Source organism: Erinaceus europaeus, chromosome 21 (genome assembly GCF_950295315.1).
Source record: "Erinaceus europaeus chromosome 21, mEriEur2.1, whole genome shotgun sequence".
Classification (NCBI taxonomy): Eukaryota; Metazoa; Chordata; class Mammalia; order Eulipotyphla; family Erinaceidae; genus Erinaceus; species Erinaceus europaeus.
This window is the reverse complement of record NC_080182.1, coordinates 7,044,025-7,056,412: the sequence shown is the minus strand read 5'-3', so window position 1 is coordinate 7,056,412 and position 12,388 is coordinate 7,044,025.

Genomic DNA, 12,388 nt, shown 5'->3' with positions numbered 1-12,388 from the left:
TACACACATTAGCTTCCACATGGACCTATGTTCAAGCACCCCGACCCCCTAGTCCCAGTCTACAGGGGGATCGTCACTAATGATAAAGCAGTGCTACAAGTATCTCTCTCCCTGTCTCTATATCTCCCCATCCCTTTCAATTTCTCTCTGTCCTGTCAAATAAATTAAAGTTAAAAAGAAAAGAAATTCCTCAATGCTATTTTAAAAAGATTCCCATGACCTCTTCTTTTTTTATTCTCTTTATTTATTTGAGACAGCCAGATATTTGAGAGTGAAGGGGGGGGGGATAGAGAGGAAGAGAGACAGAGACACCTGCAGACCTGCTTTATCACTCTTGAAGCTTTCCCCCTGCAGATAGGGACCGGGGTCTTGAACCTGGGTCCTTGCACATTGTAACCTGTGTGCTCAAGCAGGCATGCCACTACCCAGCCCCTATTCTTAAGAAAATAAAAAAAAATCACATCTATAATAAGATATCAATGCTTACATGCAAGAATTACTTTTATAAAAAATGTTGAAGAAAAAAGAAACATAGGGAGAAGAGAACCCTTATGTGTTGCTGTCAAGGATATAAATTACAGCAGCCGTGATAGGATATTTCTCAAAGGAAAGAAAGAAAGAGAAATGCCTTGTGATTCACTTATCCAACTTCTAGATACTTTTTTACATTTATTTTCTTTATTGGGAAGACTAATGGCTTACAGTCCATAGTAATTGGTACATGTGTAACATTGCTCACTTTCTTGCATAACACTCTACCCCCCCCCACCTAGGTACTCCTCCGCCTTCACGTTCATAGGACCTGAACACTCACCCCAGCCCCCAGAGTCCCTTACTTTGGTGCAAAGGAACCCTCCAGCAGTGCAGGAGAGTTCTTTTGCCCCCACAACCTCTCCAGCATTTATTGCTGCTATCTTTATATACTTTGGTTATTAATCTCTTGTCTGATGTATAACATAAAGAACTTCTTTCATTCTGTAAGGGGTCTCTTTGGGGGTTCTTTTGCTATGAAAAAGCCTTTTAATTTGATGTAGTCCCATTGGTTTGTTTCTGTTTTAGTCTTTCTTGCAATTGGATTTATAGCATTGAAGATGCCTATAAAAATTTAGATAGAAAGAGTTCCACCAACATTTTACTCTAAGTACTTGACAGTTTCTGATTACTTCTAGGTATTCACTCCCCAAATATGAAAACACCAATTTGAAGATAATGTCCACACTCTCAAAGCCCTTTTGACATTTTCCATAATGACAGAGTTGGGAGCAACTCAAGCAACCTCAACAGCTCAAAAGATAAAATAAATAAATAAATAAATAAATAAATAAATAAATAAGGAAGTTTTAACCTTGCCACTGGGTGCTAAGCATAACAGATGGATAGTCTGTCCTCTTCACATAAGAAATTGGTAATATCTGACATAAACTTATGAGTTGGGGACAAGGACAAAGGATTTTGATTTGATGTATGACTAGTGATGATGATGGCTTTGTATGCCTGCTTGACAGACTAACTCTCTCATTTGGTCAGTCCTCCCTAAATCTAGGCGTTATTATAAAGGTATTTTGTGGCTGACTTCACATAAGGGAAGTTATTCTGCACAGTCTGGGTGAATCTCATTCAGTCAAGTCTCAAGCGGAGGTTTAACTCAGTTCAATTCAGTTTCTCCTGAGGAAAATAAGTATCAGCTCTTCATGGCCTGAAAACTTCTCACACTCTAAGCCAGGCTCCCTATTCTACAGGTCACTACAGTTGGTCTTTTAACATGGCTCCCCTAATGGACATGCCCCTCCAGTAGAATTCTGGCTGATTGTTGACTCCAGACATTCACATTCACCATTTTTTGGCTAGTGTGAATTTCTTGGTTGTTAATAGAAACTTGGGGCTCATGAACAAGAGGTATTATAACCCTGAGACTATATGAGGTCACTTGTGCAGTCAGTGAAGAAGGGAATAGAAGGGACAAGAATGGGCCTCTGCAAGGTGTTGGGAGTGAAACTGAAGAGATTAAAAATTAAAACAAACTAATGATTAGCCACATGTGGAAAGTGATTCCAGAGAAAGTCATAAAAGCCAAAAATAAATGTTTATAGAGGAAGAACTAATAGCCTAAAGAATGAGAAAGAGAATAAATAGTAGCATGAAAGTTTCATGAATCTGAACAGATCAGAATTATCACTAAAACCTGCAAGCAAACCAGGTGTCCAACAACAGATAAATGGCTGAGAAAGCTGTGGTCTATTTACACAATGGAATACTACGCAGCTATTAAGAACAATGAACCCACCTTCTCTGACCCACCTTGGATGGAGCTAGAAGAAATTATGTCAAGTGAGCTAAGTCAGAAAGACAAAGATGAGTATCCCACTCATAAAAAGAAGTTGAGAAAGAACGGAAAGGGGAACTCAAAACATACCTGACTGAGTTTGGAGAAGGGCACCAAAGTAAAAATCTCTGGGTGGAGGGTGAGAGTTGATGTTCAGTTTAACTGGGAGTTTGTGGGGGGATCTCTACACAGTCTTTTGGTAGTGAGAATGGTGTTGATGTACACTCCCATTAACGTGTTATCTCATAAATCACTATGTCATTAATATGAATGAGGAAAAACTGATAGACTGTCTCAAACCTTTTAATGCACAGACCATAGGCTGAGTATATGTTCCTTCAATCTAAGCACTTAAGACTTCAAACTTGTAATCAGACTGAATTTTAACAGTGGTCTCAAATTGTTAATACATTTCTAATAATGACTTGTTCTTTGAAATGCTGACTGTTCAAAGAGCTTAGACCAGGGATAACAGAAGCAACCGGTGCCATCACTCTATAAGACACAGCTATCTATAAATAATGTCAAAGGACATAAATTATGGTGAGGTCCTGTATGACACAGGAAATCCTAACAACAGGATTTTCAAAGTTAACCCAATTGGCACATAATTATAGATTTATTGTCTACCCAGTACACTGTGAGAAGAATTAAGCATGTAAAAAATTATCTTCAGTATCTAAAATGATAATGTTTTACAATGTGGGCTATGTAAGTCATGGTCACCATCACCAAAAACAGAAGAAACACACCATGAAAACAAAAAGGCATGAGGGAATAATTTAATAAACTATATAGACAGAAAGAGGTCATACAATATGATTTAAAAATGAGTAATCAAACAGCCAGGGAGGAATTGCTTTATGCTATTAGAAGTTGAGTTGACTTCAGCTGCTCTAGTGGGTGGAAAGGGGGATCTTTTGGGATCCACTGGTGAGGCTATAAAGGGACTCAGACTTTCTGAAATCAAGATGCAATTACTCATTGCCCCTCCTGTGTTAGTTCCCTGCCTCCCAGCCTGCTCCCCTTAAGCACAATGCAAGCACGGAGTTGACCATGGCAAAGTTCATTACTGCTTCATTTTACACAAGTAGAGGATGGGATGGAAAGTAGCCAGCATGCCTTGCAAAGGGGATGAATAAAATAAATACATTGGACTCTTTCCCTGAGATCAAATATAGTATAAATAATGAATGAGAGTGACATACAGCTCAATGAATAAATCAAAAAGACTGTTTAATGGAGAAACCTAAGAATGCCAGTTCAGTGCTCTTTATGGCAAGAAAAACCTCATGGGGGGGGGTGGATCAGTGTTTTTAAGGGAACATGCAGCCTTTAGCTGATGTAATAAAAATTCTGTGGCATCTAGCTCAGTGTGGATGAAGAATATGCATGGGAATAAAGTTAGCTTTTCCCCCCCATCTTTATGTGTGATTAATAGTGTATTATAAGATTGTAAGATTACGGGATATAGTTCCATACCACACCATGATTTAGATTTTGTGTCCCAGGCTCCTACCACCCCCAAGATAATAGATAACCACCATAGTTCTCATAATGTTTTAGAAACAGTTTTGTTCCATTTTTTCAAGCTCATATGTTTCAGTTCTCTAGATGTCACTTATGACTGAAACCATCTGGTAGTTAGTTGTCTTTCACCTTCTTACTTGATGGGCCTTTAGGGTGTTTCCACTGTTTGGTTATTGGGGATAATGCAGCTATGAACATAAGGGTGCAGATGTCCCTTCACATTAGTGATGGTGTGTTTTTTTGGATAAATAGCTAAGAATGGTGTTGCTGGATCATAAGGAATTTCATTTTTATTTATCTTAGTACTCTCCATATGAGGCTACCGCAGTATACATCCCCACCAGTGGTGAAGCAGAGCCCCTTTACCTCCTCCACCTCTGCAACACCTGGAATTTCCCATTTTGTTGATGTAGGACATTCTTATTTATTTATTTTCTCTTTTGTTGCACTTATTTTTTATTGTTGTTGTAGTTGTTATTGTTATTGATGTTATCACTGTTAGAAGGACAGAGAGATGGAGAGAGAAGGGGAAGACAGAGAGGGAGAGAGAAAGTTAGACACCTGCAGACCTGCTTCACCACCTGTGAAGTGACTCCCCTGCAAGTGGGGAGCCAGGGCTCAAACCGGGATCATTACGCCGGTCCTTGAGCTTTGCGCCACGTGCGCTTAACCCATGCGCTACTGCCGGACTCCCGATGTAGGACATTCTTACAGGTATGAGTGAAATCTCAGTGTGGTTTTAATTTATGTTTCCAAAATGATCAATGAAATGGAGTATTTCTTCATATGTGTACCTCTTTTTTAGAAAACTGCCTATTTAGTTGTCCAACCCACTTTTTATATTTGGTTATTTTTAATTACTTTGTTGAGATGAACCAGGTTTTTTTTGTTTGTTTTATACACACACACACACACACACACACACACACACACACACACACACATATATTTGATATCAGTCATGTGTGGATATGTGATGTACAAATATCTTCTCCCATTTACTAGGTTGCCTGGAAGTTATCTGTGTAGAAACTTTTTAGTTTCATGTAATCCCATTTATTTATTCTTGATTTCACTTCCTGTACCCATGGGGTTGAGTCTTCAAATACTTCTTTGATGTGAAGATCTTGAAAAGTTTTACCAACACTTTCTTCTATAAAATTTAGAGTGTCTTGTCTAATATTTAATTATCTAATCTATTTTTATTTGATTTTGGTGCATGGTATTAAGTGGTGGTCTAATTTTAATTTTCTATATGTGGCTGTCCAGTTGTCCCCACACCATTTGCAGAAGAGGCCTTCATTACTCCATTGAATCATGTTGTCCCCTTTGTTATATATTAGGTGGCTGAAAATGTGAGAGCTCATTTCTGGTTTTTCAATTCTGTTCCATTGATCTAAGTGTAATTTTTAATTCCAGTGCCATGCCACTTTAATCACTATTGCTTGGTAGTATAAAAAAAAGCTAGATGATGTCTTCCTGTTAGATTGATTCTCTCACCAATATGTGGTGTTCATGTGTGTCTCATCACTTTGCCTGAAAGTCTACTTTACTTGCTAGGAGAATAGCTGTTCCTTCCTGCATATTTTGTTCAAAGATGAGTTTATGTATTTTAGTGGCTTTTTTCTCCATATTTAATTGGGATGTTAATGATTTATAAGAAATTTCTTGGCACATGGATATAATTTCTCAATTCACTAAGAGGTGTCTACAAAAAATTCTCACTTCCAAATTACGTCTATCATTGTGTACCAGGAACTGAAAGCCTCCCTCTTTCCCCAGCACTTCTCTCCTTCTCTGCAAACTTTTTTGCTTTGGTGCAATACATTGCCAGTTCAAGTTTTCCTTGTGTTTCCCCTTTCTGTTCTTGTTTCTTAAGTTTTACCCATAAGTGAGATCACATCATATTCATCTTTCTCTTTCTAGCTTATCTTATTTAACTGTATTCCTTCAAAGTCCATCCAAGTTGAGGTGAAGAAGGTAACTTCATCATTCTCAATGACTGAGTAATATTCCACTACATATATATACCACAATTTTCTAAGTCACTCATCAGTTTTTTTGGACACCTAGGTTGCCTCCAAGTTTCAGCTATTACAACGTGGATTTCATAGGATAGTTATGATTGTTTCCTTAGCAAAAGAATTGATGTATTATATGGTAGATCCGTTTTTACCCTTCTGAGAGTTCTCCAGACTGCTCTTCCCAAGAGTTGGACCAATTTACATATGCACCAGCAGTGCATGAGGGTTCCTTTACCCCCAGAATCTCCAACATTTGTTGAAAATATCCTTTCTGGTGCACAACATTCTCACAGGAGTGAAGTGGTTATCTTGTTGTTATTTGCATTTCTCTGATAATCAGTGACTTGCAGCACTTTTTTCATATGTTGATTGACCTTTGGATATCTTCTTTGGTGAATATTATTTTCATAAACTCTCTCCACATCTGGATGGAATTGTTTGACTGCTGTTGTTGTTGCTGAGTTTGGTGAGTTATTTGTATATTTTGGTCATTAATCTTTTGTCTGATGTGTGGCATAAAATGATCTTCACTTACTCCCTAAAGAATCTATTTGGATACTGGTTTATTTTGCTGTAGAGAAACTTTTCAACTTGATGTAGTCCACTTGGTTTGCTTTTGTTTTCCTTGATAATTCATTTGAGTCTTTGAAGACATCTATAAAATGTATATTGAAAAGTATTTTGCAAATATTTTCGTATAAATATTTTTTGGTTTCTGGTTTGACATCTATACTCTTGATCTATTTGGAGTTTTCATTTCTTCATGGTAAGATTAGATGGTTCAGTTTTATTCTTCTGCATGTTTCAGCCCATTTTTTTTTTCAAAACCATTTGTTTCTACCATTCTGTCTGCATTAATGGCTTGGAATACATTGTTCCAGCCTGTTACTTGGAGCTTCTATTTGCCTCTTTTTTTTTTTTTTCCTTCTTTCAGATGTATGTTTTCTAGATACATAGAATAAATGGATCTTGCCATTTAATCCACTTAGTCACTCTGAATTCACTATTTGGTGAATTTAAGAGATTCACATTTCATGTGATGATTAATATATGATGTGTACTTATAGCCATTCTGACTTATGTTTTGAAGTTGACTTATGTTCCTCTTGATTCTTTTCCTGTTTGCTTCTGCTTGTTACTTTGTATAGTTTTTTATGATGATTTTTTCAGTTGTATATTTTACCTATTCGCCTCTATGATATATTTTGTTTTGTGGTTATAATTAATATTGTGTCTAACTTCTGATATCTACTACAGTCTTTTTTTTAATTTGGCCATGGTTCACCACATTTGATTTTATTGTTCTGTCCATTTTTTCTCTCCCCTTTCCTGTGTCTATGTTTTTTTTTCCCTTTTGTTGTTTTGTTCCTTGTTCAATTCTATTACTTGTCATCTCAGTAATCATTGGAATTCCTTTGTTTCTTTTTTATTTTTTTCCATTGGGACTCCTTTCAGGAATCTCTGCAAGACAGGATTAATAGTATTGAACTCCTTCAGTTTCTCACTGTTTGAAAAAAATCTTTACTTCTCTCTCGTACTTGAAGAATAATTTAGCAGGGTAGAGTATTCGTGGCTGTTAACTCCTAACTTTTAACACATTAAATATGTCATTCCACTTTCTGCTTACCTCTAGGGTTTGTGATGAGACATCTGATAAAAGCCTGATAGTTCTACCTTTGTATGTCATTTTGTTCCTTTTTAGCAGCCTTGTAATATTTTTTTCTTGTGTTTGCATTTTGATTAGACCACAAGGGCACCTGCTTTGCCATGAACTCAACAAAGATTCAACTCCTGGGTGCAATTTATGGGGGCACTATAGCACTGGGAGAAGACTTGGCTCCCACGTGTCTCTCCTTCTCTAAAATGTTAGACTAGAGTGATGAAGCCCTGGTAATGAGAATATTAAAAAGTTACCAGTTTTCTCATTAGTTTCCATTATGTTTATTCTCCATTGTTCAGTGGTGTCTTACCCTTTCTAATAGAACTTTCCTACTAGATTACCTCAGAGCTAGCAAGTGAACTGCAGCTCCCCCATTGTGATAGAATGAACCAGGGAAATGAATATACTTTCTTTATAACATGCAACTCTTCCCTCAGATCTTAAGATGGTAAGTTTTATTCTTATTAAATAATGTTTAACCTCCAGAATTTGAGAAAGTAATCAGTAAAAGAAAAAACCTGTAGTAGCAAAATCCCCTATAATCTCATATATGTAAGGGACAATTTGGCATTGCTTTACCACTTTAGCTGATTATTATTTCATACTCCTTAACATAAACAAGGTACATTATGCTAAACTTGGCACAAGAGGCAAAGCAATTTTTCAAAATATTGACCATATCAGAGTATTGCCATGTCACTTTCCTCTCCCAGTGACCTCTAAAGTTGTTTTTTTTTAATTATTATTATTTCCCCAACCTACTTGATTTGTGCTGTCTAAAATGCTGTTTCCTTCCTCTGGCCTTCTCTTTGTGCTTTGTGGCTGCCAAAAGGGATTTACTGTGAATGTCTCTACAAGCTGATTGATTAATAGGATGATATAGTCTAGGTCAGAAGTATTGATTGCATGTCAACTGAAGAACAGGAGTTACATTATGTTGAAGACCCTAGGTAGATTTTCTTATCTGCAAATATATTACTGTGAAAGTAGTGATGGTGGGAGGGAGCATGCCCCTTGAACCTGTGTACCTTATTTAATATGTGGCAAAGGAATGGTGTAAAGTGGGAAAGCTTAAGATGGTGCAGCAAGGTAGCCATTTCAGAAATGTGAGAAGATCTTTAGACTACTGACTATGGGTCATTATCTGACATGCCTGAAAATGATAAGGAAACACACCAAGGAAGGATAATTCTGGCTCTTGTATAACTGGAAGTATGAGAATGGGTACAACTTATCTAGATGGGGGAAAATGGTATCTTTGTTTAGTGGGGAAAAAGAGCCATCAGAGTATCTTCATTGATAAAGCAGTGACAATGCAAAAAGCTATCCTTTATTTCCACTTGGCTCCTATTTTTGGCAAAAAAAATTAACACCACCTTGACTTCTAGCCTTACTCAGAACACCAAACAGTCCTACTCCAATATCAAGAACATCATTTAGTAGAAATGTGTAGTGTTTCTATCTGCCCATTTTCTTTTTCACTTCAACAGCAAACAAACTAACCTAGTAAAACTCCCTCATACTACTGAAACATAGTTTCTGCTTGACTCGTTTCACAGCAGTTTAAAACTCAGAAGTGGAAAGATGACTCAGCTCTATGCCATTCACTTCAGGCTTTCGCAGATGAGCACTAAAAGCCAAATCAGTGTATCTAACTCATTTTTTATTTTTTCAAATAGAGTGTATAGGAATCCTGTTGTACAAAATAAATGAGCTGGCGGCTGGGTGGTGGTATACCTAGTTGAGCTCATATGTTACAATGTGCAAGGACACAGGTTCAAGACCCAGGTCCCCACCTGCAGGAGGAAAGCTTTGTGAGTGGTCAAACAGGGCTGCAGATGTCTCTCTGTCTTTCTCTCTCTCTCTCTCTCCCCCTTCTCTCTCGATTTCTCACTCTATCTAATAAATAAATAAATATAATAAAAAAATTTTAAAGCAAAATAAATGGGATGGGAAGCATAATACTGACTGCTCTAGGTGAAGTAGGGGTGCCTACACTCCTGGGCAGCTAAGCTCCTCACTCTTCAGTTTCTTTCTAGCAAGGTGGGGCCTTCAGTCCTAGACAGAGGAGGCATTTGCATGTCACTTTCTACATTAGAGGTCTTGAACTAGTGCCCAAAGTATAAATTCTCTGCCTCCTCAGATGCTATCCATATTTTCCCAACTTTAATCTTGAATGGTTTAGAATCATGCATCTTAGATTAATGGATATACCAAGGATGTAAGTTTCATGATGCTTTGTTCTAATCACCTCCCAGTTCTCTTTGAGTAAGACTGTCATTCAGACATAGAAATGTCATGGGTTTTTCTGTTAAGGGTGTTACAAAGACAAAGGTACTTTTAGGGTCTACAGATCATATTCAAAGAAGTCTCTTTCATGTGAGGTCTCGCATGTTTAAATCTGAAATCTGGGGGCTGGGTGGTGGTGCACCTGGTTGAGTGCACATGTTACAATGCAAAAGGACCCAGGTTTGAGCCCCCGGTCCTCACCTGCCCCTAGGAAATTAACCAGTCTAACTGATCATTTAATGAGTCTTAATGATGATTAACAATATTCTCCTACCCTAAAATTCATTATATTTATCTGTCATTATTTGAAAATACTGATTTTATTAACAAAAGGTAGGGGGGAACCAGAGCATTAATCTGATGTATGTGATGTCAAGGATCAAATTTGGGACCTCATGCTTGCAAACCCTATGCTCCACCCACTGCAAAACCCCTCTGGGATGCTGTCATTCTTTCTACTAAAATAAAGATAATTGTATGTTTATTGGAGTATTCACTGCAATATTGTCATGTGGAATAATGAATATAAGAAGAGACAACCAGGGGTCGGGCGGTGGCGCAGTGGGTTAAGCGCATGTGGCGCAAAGCGCAGGGACCGGCGTAAGGATCCCGGTTCGAGCCCCCGGCTCCCCACCTGCAGGGGAGTTGCTTCACAGGCGGTGAAGCAGGTCTGCAGGTGTCTATCTTTCTCTCCCCTTCTCTGTCTTCCCCTCCTCTCTCCATTTCTCTCTGTCCTATCTAACAACGAATTGCGTCAACAAGGGCAATAATAATAACCACAACGAAGCTACAACAAGGGCAACAAAAGGGGGAAAAAAAAAAAAAAAGAAGAGACAACCAGCTTTTGTCCACTAATTCATGACTTTAAAAAAAAAAGTAAACAGAGAGGTTTAGTCTGACACATCACAGAGCACTGGAGATATGAGAAGCCAAGACACACAGTGATACTTGAACACATGCAGATTCTGTGTCCTGCATGCAAATTTCAGGGTTTAAAAATTTTTTTTTAATCTTTAGTTATTTATTGGATATATAGCCAGAAATTGAGAGGGGAGAGGGAGATAGAGAGGGGGAGGGATTTCACAGTGGGTGGAGCGTAGGATTTGCAAGCATGAGGTCCCAAATTTGATCCTTGACATCACATACATCAGATTAATGCTCTGGTTCCCCCCACCTTTTGTTAATAAAATCAGTATTTTAAAAGAATGACAGATAAATATAATGAATTTTAGGTTAGGAGAATATTGTTAATCATTATTAAGACTCATTAAATGATCAGTTAGACTCGTTAATTTCCTAGGAGCTGTGTACATCTATGCTATCTTGTATTTGTAATGCAAAATATGTTACCATCTGGGAATTATATATTCGGCATGATTATTAGAAAAATACCTAAAATGTCAAACACATTGAAAATATGCAGAATTTTATATCTATGTTCAAAAATTAAAAATACTCTGAAAGCGTATTCTTTGGAGAACTACATGGAAAATTGAAAGACAGCTTCATATCTTTGAATTCAATAACGTGATTATTTACTCCTATGAATGTGTATGTATTTTGTCCCACATTTCATTAACAGCTTCCTCCAGCCCATTGATCCTCAGAGATATAAGATGGTCTTCTTGGGTTAGCAATTCAGTATATTTTTGTAGACTGAATAAATATTGAGTCCTCCAAAATACAAAAGTAAATACAGGAGTCAATAACATGACAGTCTTGGAAAGTAATACAATCAATAATGTAAACTCAAATGAAATGAAAGCCACATTTGTTATTTCACAGGGCTTCACATTAATCTATTTTCATAACATTGCTAAGTTGCTTAAACTAATTATATGACTAGAGAGAACATATATATTTACCATTGTATAACCTACTATGCATATGACCCCACTGAACCTGAGTATAAATAATGCCCTTTTCCTCCTTCAATTAATACTATGGAGTACAAAACATGCATTCATTTCCTCTGATTGACAGTCCCAATTTTGGATATATATTCTAACTAATGGAATGAAAATTGCAATGCACAAATCAATTGCAGTTGTTCAATTGTCTATTTTGTAAAGTGAGAACAGTTTAAACTGTGGATGATTCCATTGTGTATGTGTCAGAGTCCCTAACTGACAGTACAACTATTGGTAAATTCGGTTTTAATGAGGAGCTTATCTTCATGCACACAGCCTATCCAATTGCTCATTTCCTATCTATTGTTATTTATGGAGAAAATGGATCCTTATTAATATTCAAATGTCTTCACCAATGCATTTGACACAAGAGTTTACTTTGGATTGAATGCAGTTTTAAACCAGTGACACACAGCCCTATCTGTGTGACCCTTAACAAAGGATTTCAAGCTCTATCTTTTAGCAGTGAGATCTTCCTCGGCCCACAAAATTATTTTAAAAGAATGAGTAGGGAGTCGGGCTGTAGCGCAGCGGGTTAAGCGCAGGTGGCGCAAAGCACAAGGACCGGCATAAGGATCCCAGTTCGAACCCCGGCTCCCCACCTGCAGGGGAGTTCGCTTCACAGGCGGTAAAGCAGGTCTGCAGGTGTCTG